The following is a 15971-nucleotide window of genomic DNA, read 5'->3' on the forward strand; positions in this document are numbered from 1 at the left end:
ATCCACTCGAGCCTTCACATACTCCACCAATTTGAGTTCCATACTTTTAACAACAGCTTGAGTAAATGTGGTTGAGTGCATTGTCATGGTGGCGACTTCCAATGCTGAGGTGTCCTTGAGTGTTTTAACTATGGTTGTCTCCCTAATTTATTGGACAACATCCAATAACTTGAGCTTTGCTATATTTTTATGCTTCGACCACCATGCAAAAGTTTGAATTTTAGGGTTTTACCATGTGCCACTCATTCCTCGTTCTAGGAATCAAACTCTTAAAACATCATGGGGTCCTCTTAGCTTCTTACTTGATCAAGCAAAAATACCTTTTGTATTTCCACACCTAGAATGATTAACATATCATTGTTCAACACAATCATTCTAGCTTCATCAGGAGTGATGTCAATATCATTTATCCTGAGTTATTTGAACATTTGGGTGATACTCTCACCATGTTGAGATTCATCTGCTCCCATTTTATTCATTTGCACTCTTTCCTTGAATTCTTTCATTTTCATTTTTATCCAAAAAACTTTAAACTTGAGGGTCTTTACAAACTCGTCATCTTCTATGAACCTACAAACAAATTCATTTTCAGTATACAAACAAATTCATTTGTATCTCCTACTTCTGACATTTCATATGGTGCATGGGGATTAGGTCATCAACCTTTTATCTTTTAGGCATTGGTTGATCAAGTGGTGGTTGCACAAAGACTGCATCTAGAGGAGGCTCAACAATCAAAAATCCCTTTGGTCTCTTGGCGGATAGCTTTGTTGGTTAGGATAATTGACTCTCAACCTCTACCATTGATTACCATACAATATTTCAAAGTTATTAGGTAGCAAATCAATCCTCTTAAGAGGGTTGCTCTCTTCTGCATAGAACCCTAAAAAGTTGAGTCTTTTTTCTTTCTCTCCTCTCCAGGTTTCTTCAATACGTTCCATTTTCTTTTTATTTGAAAAAACTCAGAAGCCGTGACACAAATCCTCACGACATCATCATAATTTACCTCATGGGTGATTGCTACTTTAGTTGAAATCTTTTGTCTTACAAATTTCATAGGTCCTTCAGGATTAAAGACCCTCTCTACTCCTGATCTCAAAAAATGCATTCCCTTCAAATAACTTTGTAATTCCTCAAGAGTATCAGACCCAATAGAAAATCTCGCAAATATATTTTCAGGTGGCAAGAATGTGTCGTTCTCCCATTTCCCATAACATCCTTCTCCATCCACATCATCTACCACATGAATTCTAGGAAGGCCATTGTCACGACCCAAATTTAGATTACAAAATTTTACCTAGAATTAGACATTTGTACATGATAACATTTTGATATTGACGACATTATGATCCTAATAATGACATTTTAACATGATGATGATACATTTTTAACATGATGATTGGCATTTTAATTTAGTGATTTTATGATCTTATTGAATGATATGATGTTAATAATGTGACGATGATATTTGATATTATTTTTATCATGATGATCTAACGAATTTGTCGAGTGTGAAGTATATGCAGGGTTGACCATCGAAGGCGGATATATGACCGAGGAGTCTCCTAGCTCGTTGGCAATAACCCAGGAAATATGGCATGTGCATTCACACACACATGTAATAATCGAACAAATTAAATAAATAATATAATAAGGTTGATTTGAGAAATCGATAATAAATAACATACTAAGTTTAAATTAAATTGTTAAATAAGTAATTACAATTTAAAATATTAATTTAATAACTTAATAGTAAAAATTTAAAATTTAAACATGTTTTAAAATTAACACATGGGTTAAATTGGAACGTAGAGATGAACTTTCGGTGACTCCATTTTGAACTCTCCAGTTGCTTTTCATAACTAGCTATCTAAATTGATTTCTTCACTTTCACTCATGAGTCACTCATGTTTTTGCCTTCTAGCCTAGATCCACATATTATGGATCAAATTTCTCAACGACTCCATCACTCCTCTTCAACTCTTTCAACTATTAATGGGCCTGCAAGGTTTTAACTTCAGAGGTTGAACTACCTGGAGAGGCGTCCCTCTCTTTTTTGTTTTGTTGATAATATATACTCAGTCGACTACAGAAAGGAACCAAGCTATTACCCTGTCATTTATTTCGGTCTGCAGAAGAAGAAGGGCGTGCTAAGCTGCCAGGAGATATAGCGCCTCCCCTACCTCCCTCCCACGTATCTGTTGATCAAGCTTTTGGGGAAGCAGATTTGGGGGTCAAATCTGCAGCAGGAAGGCCCACGTCTCCTCTCCTCCCTCCCTTCCATGTTAGTTGCAGGGTAACTTTTTGGCCTATTTTGTTTTATCGCCCCCTACTCCGTTTACCTCCAAGTCGAACCTGCAAGATAATTCTCTTATCGCCCCAATTTTTGTTTGTAGCATTGGTTGATCTGCAGTATATGCTCTACAAATTTTAAATTGGTTGTTTATCGCCTTCTTATTCCTTTATTTTCCTTTGCATTTCTTCTTAAGGAATCGATCTGCAGTATTTATTGTTTCCTATCGCTATGTTTCTGAGTTTGGTTATTCATTCATGGTATCTGTTCATGGCTGATTTCTTAAACATTAATCATTGGTTTTGATGGATTCAATTTCAAGTTTTTATCGATTTGTATCCCATGGCTGGGCTTAATTGAACTTTGTTTTCATTTTGGTTGGTAAAGTGGATATATATTTGGGCTTCCTACGTAAATCGCACCCCTCTTCTCTCCATGCCTCCTTTCTCCACCAACTCTCCTCTCCACGATAGTGTTGAAGTGTCACCTCTATGGGACGATCTGCTATGTGACTGAGCATTATTTAGATTGAAGGTAGTTATCGACTCTCCACACCCACTCCTCTCTCTCTCTCTCTCTCTCTCTCTCTCTCTCTCTCTCTCTCTCTCTCTCTCTCTGTTTGTAGGGTTGGGCCGATCTGCATTATTAGCTTCTAATTTGTCATTTATTTTCATTTCCCTTGACTGAAATTCATTGCCTTTGTTTGCTTTTCAGTTTTCAACAATGTAGTTATTGTCTCACTCGATGTCCATTCGAAAGTGAAAATTTTGCTGACATTAAAACTGGTTATTTACTAATCGATGTCCCAAGTATTCTCTTATACTGCATTGATTGTTCTTCCACTCTTCCATTTAGATGGAGGAAACTGATAACCTAAAGATGCTGATATGAAATTGTAGTATTTCCTCACGCCTCTTCCCTGTAACAATGACTAAGCCAAATTGATACAATTTCATATACCCTGATAATTTGTTGATAGGGGAAAATACTAATCTTAATAATACTTTACCTTTAAGTTGGCCTTTAAAATTTTGGCTTTCATGCCGTTCATGACGATGGTCTGCCTAATGTGTTAATGTAGATTTCTTGTATTAGTTTACTCAACTGCCTTATATGATGTGTCAATGATTCCATTCTTGAGTTTCGAAATATTGTAATGAGCACTGGGAAGCGAAAGCTTCATATGGTTGGGTGGATAAAACGCCTGGGTCATATGTCCATCTCTAGATCGTGGATGGAAGTGAGTCTAATGGCAAAAAAGACACTACATATGAAGACAGAGAATTATGTATATCATTGTAAAATCTTATGTAATATTGTATAATGTATTAATGATTCCTTGTAAGTGATCTCATAATCAAGCTAAGCTATGTATGATCAAACTATGTAAGCTATGTAAAGGGCCTACAAGGCCTACTGTCAAAAATGTGACAGAAAGTCGCTAAGAGAATGTAACTAACAAAAAGTAATGAAGACCACTAACCTACTAACATGTGTCCTATTTGTGTATGATGTGTGAAATGTGTGTTTTCATGTTTAGTTCCTTCATTTCATAAATGTTTGTTTAAGTTAATTCATACTTTAAGTTTGCAATTATTACATGCATGAACCATTATGTTAGTGTTCTCTTTTGATAAGTTTTCCTTGTATATGTGTCGCTTGGATTAGATGTTAATTTAAGTTATACTTAATTTGGAAAGGTCATTAAATTTACGTAGTGTTTCATAGTTTTCTATACATAAACTTGTGGTTATCTTTAATTGATTGGTTGGATCATTTATTTATTTTGTCATTCCTTATTCATAACTATTGGATCTTACTTTATAATTGAATGTAGTATTTTGCACTTATATTAATGGTGATTGTTAGTTAACTCAAGACTTGCATTTCGTTGATATTAAAATTGAATTCATTATTAAATGTATGTTAGTTTTAATTGGGAATCAATTATGTTAGTTTTTCTAAGGTTATGACTAACATGTCCTTACAAATACCCTTGTAGATACAAATTTAGGTAGATGGCGGGGGGCTTGAGGGCATCCATAGATTTTGATAAGTGTGTAATTGGACATAAAAAAACAATCACTAAAATTATGTATATGTCCCTTCTTTGGTTTTAGGTCCAAAGGCCTCAAGACTTCAATTATTTGTGGGGGTAGCGTAGGTGAGATATAATTCAAAGTAGTCATTGTATGCGGGAAAATGCGATGATCAAAACGAATAAATTGAGATCAAAAGACCCACATACCAATGAAACTCTTGGTGCAAGTATATAAGCTAATTGAACTAGCTTAATATCCCAAGGGGTGTCTCATTGTTCTCTATCTCACATGATCCCTAAAGCCAATGTTTTGATCTCAGGTCATTGAGCAAATGACTTAAGAAAGACAACTCCAAGAACGAGTGATATTGTGATCTGCGTGTATGAATGCATTCTAAGATCTATATGATGTGTTAAAACTATGATGATTAAGTTAAGATGAAGATAGTGATATGATAAAAGATTAACAAATTATCCTAACATGATATATTAGCTTAGCATGAATATTTTATGATGTGAAAAATACTTCTAAATACTATGATGTTGTTTTAATAAAGAGAGGTTAAAATGCTTAGTAAATTAGGCTATAATGTAGATGCATAAAAACTTGGATCTCTTTTTTTTAATTGAAGAATGAGAGTTCTATTTATAGGAAAAATAGGGCAATGGATGGTCGAAGAGGGGAAAAAGACATGTGAGGTGGATTAGTTAATAAGCATGCAAATCAAACATATAATCATACGAAATTGAAAGACATAATTTGAAATGCTTAAAACAAGAATAAGAATGCATATACCTCACAAACCTTATACCTTCTTCTTCAGATGGAGCTTGATGAAGTGAAGGCGCCCCTTGGTGATGCTCCACTTGATGTGCTCCTCTGCCTTGCTTGATGTGGATGGTTCTCCAATGTTGTGCACAAATGGAATGGATTTGGAAGATGACAAGGATGAGATGATCAAGTGTGGATGAGATATGATTTGAACATGATAAGGTTGCCAAGATGATTTCCTGGGCTCAAAAGGACAACATAAGATTACTAAACTTGGAGATGAAGAATCGAAGGATGGAGTCCTCAATTTATAAGAAGAGGAGAGGAAGAATGGGTGGCTAGGATGGATTCAAGATGAAGGGTTAGGATTGTTTGTGAGCTCACACAAGGCCCAAGAGTGGGTGTGGAGACCAAGAAATATGCCTTGAAGGCATTTCTTGTCTCCACACTCCTCAAGGTGCATTAGAAAGATTTCCCAAGGTACCTTGAGAAGAGAAAGGTGCATTGGGAAGGCTTCCTAATGTGCCTTGAGAGGAGCAAGGTGTTAGTTAAGATGAGAGGGGGGGGGTGAATCATAAAAACTTCACTTTACAATATATTCACCAGATTCAACCTCGGTAGCCTTTACTGATATGCAACTAAGACTGTAAATCATTTAATACTCATAAACAGATACACTTAAGACATCATAACACATTTAACACCAAATTTAACGTGAAAACCCAAATAGGGAAAAACCACTGTGGGATTTCGGACCCACTAAGAAATATACCCTTCTAGAGTATGCTCGGTTAAAAGCTAATCCAGTTACAGATTACAAAAACATATTGCTAGATGTGACCCGGTTAAGGGATTTCCCTCAGACTTGTTAGAGTCTTTCACTTTGTTAGAAGTGACCTTGTCAAAGGATTTCAAACACTCATTTAGAATGTTACCTTGCTAGAGGGTTTACAAATAAGACTGTTAAGTCCACTCGGTTAAGAGATTTCCTTTCACTTACAAAATAAATAACAGTAATAAAATATATCTGCAACTTCACATCTGAAATGCTAAAGCAGATTCTATATGCTCAAAACAATCTTGTCATAAGACTTATCTTGCTTCTTGTTAGGCTTCTCAATCTGTTCTTCAATCGGATCTTCAATCTTCTGTGCTTGGTGATCACTACTGCCGTGTCACTGTTCTTCTATTTGTCTGCATGCATTGTTCATCAACAGTTTCTTATTTATGAACAATACCTAACCGCATAATCTCCTTGATCACATTTCCCATGATCAATCTTAGCCATCAGGTCTTAAAACATGACTAGGTTCATTGTATCCTTCGATTTGAAAACGTTTTACCTTGCCTTGGAACTTGTGCTAGGTTATGACCGTTCAATCTGCGTTGTAGATCTTTTTTCTTGTATTTTTGATGTCGTGGATCCTCAACAAACTTCTTGCACAACATACCAATCATCTGATCAACTCCAACTCATTGATATTCTACATTTAATAATGTATTTATCCATCCAATGAATTCTGTTATTACTCGGTTGTTACTCGATAAATACTGAACTTCATATTTTGCCTTCTTTAACCGATAGTGATAACCTTAGGGTTTACCGATTAGCATCTTGATCGGTAACATAGAACAGTATCAAGCCTTAGCTAATTCTATAGCTTGAAATCTTTTCTCCTTCTTGTCCAGTCTTTGAATACTCATATATAGGATATCGAAATCAATCAAAACAACATAATCACATCACTGTCTAACTCGGTAATAGTTGCCCATTGAATAACTTATTTCTCCCTTTTTATTTTCACATTCATTTTGTGTCTCTTACTGAAATCTTTATACTTATCAAAACATATTCATTAAGATATGGCAACATCATACTGAATTAGAAAATCAATTTCTTGACATCAATGACAAAATAATATTATTAAGATAGTAATCATCCTTTCTCAAGTATATCAACAATCTTCAACAACCTTCTCAATATCCTCATACCAACAAACTTATTGAGATGCTAACAATCTCCTTTTGTGAAAATGCTAACACAAGGTGCATTGGGAAGGCTTCCCAATGTGCCTTGAGAGGAGCAAGGGATGTGACATTCCTTGAAGAATGGAGAGGAGGAATTAAAAATTCTCCAAAAAGGGATAATCATAGGGATTGGAGGAATAAGAAGGAATTAAAAATTCATTGGGAGAGGGGATGCCTAGAAGAATGTGAGATTTTCACCTAGGAAAAGAGCATTTAAAGCTAGTGGTTGGATGGAAGGGACAAGGGGTTGACTTTGTGACTAATCATGATGATTAGTCACTAGCAACTCATTAGGAAGGAGATTAGAGGAAATGTTAGGTGGGATTAGGATTTGTAGGAGGATTTGACTAGGAGAGAGAATGAGTGGAGGGAATTAAAAATTAGAAGAATAAGGTTAAGTGAGTTTAGGGAGTTTCTAGAAGACTTTATTAGGTTAATGATGAATTAAGAAGATGGTTTATAGGAAGCATGTGGGTTAACTAATTAATTGAAATTAATTAGCTAAGAGGGAGATTTGTGAGAATTCAATTTTTAGAAGAATAAAGAAAGGGATTGATTTATTAAATAAATCAGTCACATACTATAGTGACAATGTCAATTATATTTAATTAATATTGAGGAGAATTCGAATTAACATAATTAATTAATTAATTATGTGAGGAATCAAAAATAATTAAAAATAATTATTTTTAAGTGTCTACATTTTGCCCCTCTTTGAAGCGAGGTGTGATGACGCGTTGATTCAAAGAATAATCTTATTTTTTGATGATGATATTGACTTGATAAGATGCTCGAGCTCTTGCAACTGTGGTTTGATGAAAATGCAAGTTCTTCGATTAGCTTGATTGCTTAGGTTGATAAGATTGAAAAATCTTGATCGATTCGATTAATAAGATCTAGATTCAGTCTAGTTTTAGGAAGGATTCATCCTGTACAAGACAAAGATGATCAAAGCATCTAGTTTCAAGAAAGATTCATCCTGTATAAGACATGATTGATCACAACATCTGGTTTCAGGAAGGATTCATCTTGTATAAGACATGATTGATCACAACGTCTGGTTTCAGGAAGGATTCATCCTGTATAAGACATGATCAGAGCGTCTGGTTTCAGGAAGGATTCATCCTGTATAAGACAAAGATTGATCACAACGTCTGGTTTCAGGAAGGATTCACCCTATATAAGACATGATCAGAGCATCTGGTTTCAGGAAGGATTCATCCCGTATAAGACATGATTGATCACAACGTCTGGTTTCAGGAAGGATTCATCCTGTATAAGACATGATCAGAGCGCAACGTCTGGTTTCAGTAAGGATTCATCCTATATAAGACATGATCAGAATCAGAATTAATTATGTGAGGAATTAAAAATAATTATTTTGAAGTGTCTACATTTTGGCGATGTGTAGAAGATAGAAGAAGAAAAGGATGCCCCAGCATAAAGCATGGGAGGTGTATGCCCCCTCGAGAATTTTTTTGAAAAAAAGGATAAAAAATTCTTGAAAAAAAAGAGAGGAAGAAGAATCAGGGTGGAAGGGATAAATGAGGAAGAAATATGAAGCAATCGCGAAGAATTTGGAAGGAAGAATAGGAGGGGCGAGACCGCGGGGGAAGATGGGCCCTCACGGGAGCCCATATACACCACAACGGACCCAATGAGGGGTCATTGTATCATGACGGACATATTTTCCTCTTTATATATATATATATGTATACATAATTCGATTGGTGACAGATGATGTGTAGCATTTATTGTGATGGATTATTTTTGTTTCTCTTATGATGTCATATATGGATGCAATCATGGATGTGCTATGCTGACCTATTTTGTGATGCAGAGTGGATGCTTATGTATGTATGTTTATGATGTGTTGCTGACATAGTTTTTGGATGCAGGATGAGTGTTTTTTATGCTTTATGTATAAATACACATGTGTGAATGATTTATGATGCAGTCTAAATGTAATGCTATATGGATGAGTGTATCTTTTATTTATGTGATGCAATCTTATATGATGTGAATAAATTAATAAAAAGAGGGAATATGCCAATAATAACACAATGATCTTAGATAGAAGAATATGGAATAGATGGGAAGTAGGGGAAATTGAGAACTCCATGGGATCATTGAGTTTAGGATTTGATGGAATGATGGTAAGATTTTGTGCACAACAAATATGGAGAGCCAACCTAGTTTGATGTTGCCCTGAGTGGCTTGCACCACTGATTATAGAAATCAGGATGCCATGAGAAACCCGGGGCGTGGACTGACTCTGTAGACAAACAGGAATTTCTTGCATACAACAATGCAAGTGTTAAGAAACACTAATACAAAGTTGTGGGTTCGTCCAAGGAAACCCTCAAACACACTGATACCTCTTGTACACGAGAAAGTAAGTGTTGATAAACACTAGTACCAGGTCACCGATTTATACAAGAGGGATCCAAAACATGCCATACTATGAAATATGCCCCAGTATGCGCATATCATAACGTACCTGGATATGGAAGAACCCAGGCAATTGTAAATAGTGGCAGTCGTAGGGCAAAAGATGCAAGTCTATATGAAAAGATCTACCAAAATCTAACAAGTCACTTCCTCGTGACCAAATGATACCTCTTGCCAAGAGTAGAACTAGGATGAAGGATTAGGTTGCCAGGCGAGGGAAGGGGTCATCCCTAGGGAAAAGTGGGCTTTTGGATTAGGCAAGTGATTCTATGGTTTTGGAGAGTGACTAGTGGATTTGGGATTGTTTCTCAAGACTTCTTCAAGCTTACACAGAGGCATAAAAGCTCGGTTTTAATGGGACATTCCTTGTTCATGACTTAGGTGAAGACTCATCATCATACGCATGTTTTATTGGGAGGCGGAAAAGAAGGAATGTTGCGCATGGGTGGGCTGGATGGCGGATGATTTGTAGTATCGACATGCTAGACAGTGGATCCGGTCATTTACCTTGGCGCCTGCACAGAGGTTTTCACCAAGGTACTTGTCCATAGCACCACAAAGTGGTTTTCACTGGTGGACGAATTATTTTTCTTTCTTTTTCTGATTTTTTAATTTTTTTGTGTCATAAGGCGCCTGTTTGCTAGGTTTTCACCAAAGTGACAATTTTTTCAGGATCTTTTTCTCATTTTTTTTAATTTTTTTTTTTCTTGATTTTTTTGACAATTTAAGACTTTCTGAGGACTAAGCATAAAATCTTTTGAGGTGCATGATATTCATTGGATCATCCAAAGGATCGCCTTCAGGAGTAGCTAACTGATAAGCTCCTGATCCATATTTTGTTGTGATTACATATGGTCCAAGCCAATTAGGCTCGAACTTGCCTTTCTTTTCTCTTTCTTGTAGATTTTTTTTATTCTCCATGAGGACAAGATCACCAACTTAGAATTCCCGGGTTCTGACTCTTTTGTGATAACTCATCTGCAAGCGGTTCTGATATACCCGGAGATGGTTCAAGGCCTTGAGGTGCTTTTCATCTAACAATTCTAGCTCTTGTAAGCGGGCAATTATGTATTCTTCCTCTGGTAGGATGTCTTGTAGTGATACCCTTAGAGAAGGGATCTCGATCTCAAGGGGAAGGATGACTTCGGAGCCAAAGACCAAGGAATAAGGGGTGGCGCCTGTGGGGGTGCGGATGGAAGTGCGGTAGGCCCACAAAGCGGGATGGAGTTGGAGGTGCCAATCACGACCAGTTTCATTGACTATCTTTTTGAGGATTTTGATTAAGGTTTTATTAGAAGCCTCAGCTTGGCTGTTGCCTTGGGGATAATATGGGGTGGAGAAGCGATGTTGGATGTTGAATTTTTGGCAGAGTTCTTTGACATCCTAGTTTTTAAATTGTTTGCCATTATCTGTGATAATAACTTTTGGGATGCCATACCGGCAGATTAGATAGTTCAGGATGAATTTGGATATTTGCTTGTCAGTGGTGAAAGTAAGAGGGATAGCCTCTACCCACTTGGTGAAGTATTCGGTGGCGGTGATAATGAATTTATGTCCATTGGAAGATGAAGGGTGGATTTTCCCAATGAGATCGAGCCCCCACTACGAGAAGGGCCATGGTGTTATAAATGGCTGCAATTCTTGTGACGGTGCATGAATTTTGTCGCCATGTTGCTGGCAAGGGATGCATTTCTTCACATAATTATATGCATCTACCTCCATTTTAGGCCAATAATATCATGTTCTCAAAAGCTTTTTAGCCAATATGAGCCCACTTGAGTGTGCCCCACAGATACCCTCATGTACTTCGCGTAATGCCCATTCCACCTCTTGTTTATCTAAACACCTTAGGAGGGAACCATCGAAATGCCTTCTGAATAGGGTGTCTCTAAGGATGGTGTAACGAGCACATCGACGGATGAAGGTTTGTTGTTGGGTTTTTGTGAGATGTGGGGGAATGGTGTTGTCTTTGAGGAAAGCGAAGGTTTCTTGGTACCAAGGGGACTCAGGACCAACGAGAACACACACCATTTCAAACTCTGGTAGGTCATATGCTGGTATAAATAATTGCTTGACCAAGAGTTCGCACTTCTGATTGTCAGCTGGCATTTGAAGGAGGGAGCCAATGGTGGCCATTGCATCTGCAGCCCTGTTGTTTGTTCGTGGGATTTGATTAAATGTGATTGTTGTGAAATGTTTCTTAAGATCTTCAACCATGGTATGGTAAGGAAGGAGTTTATCATCTTTTGTCTAATACTCATCATTGACTTGTTTTATAACGAGCTGAGAATCACCATAAACTTGTAACTCCTTTATTTTTCAGTGGATAGCCAGACGCAAACCTGTGATGAGTGCCTCATATTCTGCTATGTTATTGGTACATGCAAAGGCTATCTTGTATGATTTGGGGATGCCATCTCCTTGAGGTGTGACCAATAATATTCCTGCCCCCGATCCATTTTGGGTGCAGGAGCCATTAAAGTATAATTGCCATGTGGAGGATGTGGAAATAGTCATAATGAACTCATCTGGTAATTCTGTGAGAATAGGATGGTCACCTGGAAGTGGAGCTTCAGCCAATTGATCTGCAATGACTTGTCCCTTGATTGCCTTTCTATCCACATATTCGATGTCAAACTCACTTAGGACCATGACCCATTTGGCGGTTCTACCAATGAGAGTAGCTTTATACAGGAGATATTTGAGTAGATCAATTTTAGCAATTAATTTTGTCTTGTTGTTTAGCATATAGTGTCATAGTTTTTGTGTGTTGAACAATAATGTCAAACATGCTCTTTCAATGGGGGTATAATTGAGTTCATATCCTACCAGTGTTCAACTGATGTAGTAAATGGCATGTTCTTTCCCTTGGTCATCTATTTGTGCCACTAATGCCCCCAATGCCACTGCAATAGCACATATATACAAAATAAGGGGTTTTCCAAGAGTAGGAGGCATCAACACTGGAGGTGATGCTAGGTATTCTTTTAGTTTCTCAAAGGCCTTTTGGCATAAGCAATCCCATTTGAATTTCGTGTCCTTATGCAAGAGGTGTGCAAATGGATGGCACTTACCTGCTAGTTGTGAAATAAAACGTCTAACAGATTGGAGTTTTCCTTGGAGACTGCGCAGTTGTCTGAGAGTTTTTGGTGGAGGCATTTCTATGATAGCTTTTACTTTTGCAAGATCGACCTCAATGTCTCTGCGGGAAACAATGAATCCCAATAATTTTTGCGATGTGACTCCAAACACACACTTTTTGGGATTCAGGCATAGTTTGTATTTTTCTAATCTTTCAAAGATCTGCTTTAGAATGGGAATGTGTTCTAGTCTTGTGTTATATTTGCCTAGTAGATCATCCACATAGTCCTCCATAATTTTGTGTAAGAGGTCATGAAAAATTATTGTCATGGCACGTTGGTATGTAGCTCCAGCATTTTAGAGACCAAAAGGCATGACCCGATAACAGAAAGTACCCCATGGTGTTGTGAATGCAGTTTTATGTTGATCCTCATCTGCTCTCCTAATTTGGTTGTATTTGGAAAACCCATCCATTAGCGATAGCATTTCATGTCCTGTTGTAAAGTCCACAATCATGTCTATATTGGGGAGCGAGAAATCATCTTTAGGACAAGCTCTATTTAGATCTCGAAAATCTGTGCAGATGCGGATGCCCCTGGCACGTTTGCCAATAGGTACGATGTTAGAGACCCATTCAATGTAGTCTACTAGTTTGATAAATTCTGCGTCTAACATCTTTTGGAGTTCCACCTTGACCAGGAGTGCAATATGTGGGTGCATTTTGTGCAGTTTTTGTTTTATAGGTTTTGCATCTGGGCGGACAACAAGATTGTGAACCACCAAGGCAAGATCCAACCCTTGCATATCGACATAGGACCATGCAAAATTAATTTTTACCTCTGTAAGGAAGCTGATGAAGTCTTGTTTCTCTATTTCTGTGAGGGATTTGGTAATGAGCACATTTTTCGGAATGACTTCGGTGCCCATGTTGATGTTGTCTATTTCTTCTATCAGCAAATTTGATTTGTCCTGTGGAAGGTAACCAATGGTAGGGAGGTCAAGTCCCTCATCGTCAAGTGGCTTTTCCAAGTTTTCACTTTCGGATACGCTCTTTGTTTTTATTTTTTGTTCATCCAAAGGTGCCTCAAGGAGGTTTTCACCTAGGGAATTATGTCTTTTCCTTTTATTATCTTTTTTGTGGCTAAGGGCATTGACCTGACTACCAAAGTATCCCTTTTCGTGTAGTTGAATACCCTCGATTCTATTACAATCTTCTAGGTTTTGCACCGTCAGGAGAGCAATGAGAGCATTATCATCGGCGCAAATATCTAAAGTGGGTTTGTCTCGTTGGCCCTAGTCAATGAGTTCAGGATGGACAAGATGTAGCTCATGTGAAGTGGGAGGGGTTACAGAGGTGATGGTATTGATGTAAGTGTCAAAGAAGATACATTTCTTGTATTCTTAAGGCATTTCATGGAATTCCTCTTTGTCAACGCTTTCGATATCCGAAGAAGGATTAGAAGGGGCACCAGCAATAGTAATCTTAGGCACCAGGGTGTACCCCAATCCTCTGTTGTATCTGTAGGAGATAGGATTTATGGGTGCTTTTCTTCCTTTCTCCTATGGTCCCAGGCCGTGTCCTTTGTAACCCATTCTTTCAACTATGGCAGATGCTTTTGGGTACATTTTTTTGGATATTTTTGTTGTATCATCATCCTCTTCTCGGTACAACCAGGAAGAGACATCTGCTTCAAGGCTCTCCTCATTAAGTGGGCCCCATTACTGGAAGGTGGTATTTTGGCATTGCATGACTGGTTTTGGGTCCTTTTTGAGCTCTTTTGGTTTGCCAAATGACTTAGGAGAGAGAGGGAGGTTGCCTATTAATAAGACATCCTCCAATTTGTATTCTCCACAACCATTGTCCAAGATCTTGATTTGATTATTTGGTTGGGATGATGTGGAGGCAACATTTGATGTGTCAAATGGAGGCGTTGGCGAGGGTCTATTTAATGGAAAATGATATGGATGGTTTTCCTCTAGGAGTTTGCAATACTGGAAGGGTTGTGGATCACTTTTGATAGTTATCTCTCTTCCATTGAAGGGGAATTTGATGCATTGGTGATAGGTGTAGGGTACAGCCTTCAAGGAGTGAATCCATGGCCGACCAAGGAGAATGTTGTAGGGGAAATCAAGATCTAGTACTTGGCAAGGGGTTTCAATTATAATGGGGCCCACTTGAAGAGGTAAGGTGATCGTGCCCTTTGAAACTTTTTCTGCATCATCGTATGCCTTTATTGTGATCCTTCCTGATGTGTCTACCAGGTCCTCAGAAAGTCCCAATTATTTTATTAATTTGTACGTACACAGATTAAGCCTGGATCCACCGTCTATCAGGATACGTTTGACCTTGTGCTCGTGGATAAGAGTTTCGATGTGCAAAGGTTTGTTATGGTCTTCATCTGTGGGAGCATCTTTGGAGGTAAATACAAGGTGCTGCTAGGCAGCAAGGTTTCCAATGAGGGCTTAGAATTGGGTGGCGTTGATGTTATTAGGAACACATGATTCAAGAAGGACTTGTTCCAAAAAAATTTTATGGATCGGGGAAGTCTTGAGAAGTTCCAAAATAGAGATCTGCGTCGGTGTCTTCCCAAGTTGGTCAAGGAGGTCATATCGGTGGGTGGAAGACATGGGTGGGGGGTTTGGTGGGGTTGGGACTCCTTCGATGGTGACTTTACCTTGGCGTGTAGTTACATTGTAGTCATTCTGGAAATGGGAGGTGGAAGGCATGGCGCCTTGAATGACTATCCTAGCAAGATTTGGTTTGTTTTGGGAAGAAGGAGGATTAACTCCTTGGATGGTTATGACATTGACACGAGTGTCTACAGATTCAATGCGACCTACTAAAAAATCAAAGCTGGTTATGTGATTAGCATAGTCATAACCCATTGCGTTAGATGATGAGCCTTTTCCTTTATCATGCTTCGGGAAGGGTTCCTAGTACATTTTGAGTTTGTCATTTTTATTACCAGGTTTTGCATTTGCTACTTCAATCTCACCTCTATCAATAAAATCTTGTATGTAGATCTTCAATTTCATACACTTTCGTGTATCATGTCCCTTGATACGATGGTATTCACAATACTCATTTTCATTATACCATCTTGGTTTAGGTTTATTGGGGTCAAATGGGCGAGTGATTGGAAAAATCACTACACCTGCTTGGACAAGTTTTTGAAACACCATTTCAATAGGCTCAACAAGAGGAGTGAAGTCTCTTGGGGTCCTGTTATTCGATCGAAATGGTCGTCCCTGGGTTGAGACATTGTTGTGAGGTTTTTGGGATTGATTTTGATTGTTTTTTTAAT

This window comes from Cryptomeria japonica, chromosome 9 (assembly GCF_030272615.1).
Source record: "Cryptomeria japonica chromosome 9, Sugi_1.0, whole genome shotgun sequence".
NCBI lineage: Eukaryota > Viridiplantae > Streptophyta > Pinopsida > Cupressales > Cupressaceae > Cryptomeria > Cryptomeria japonica.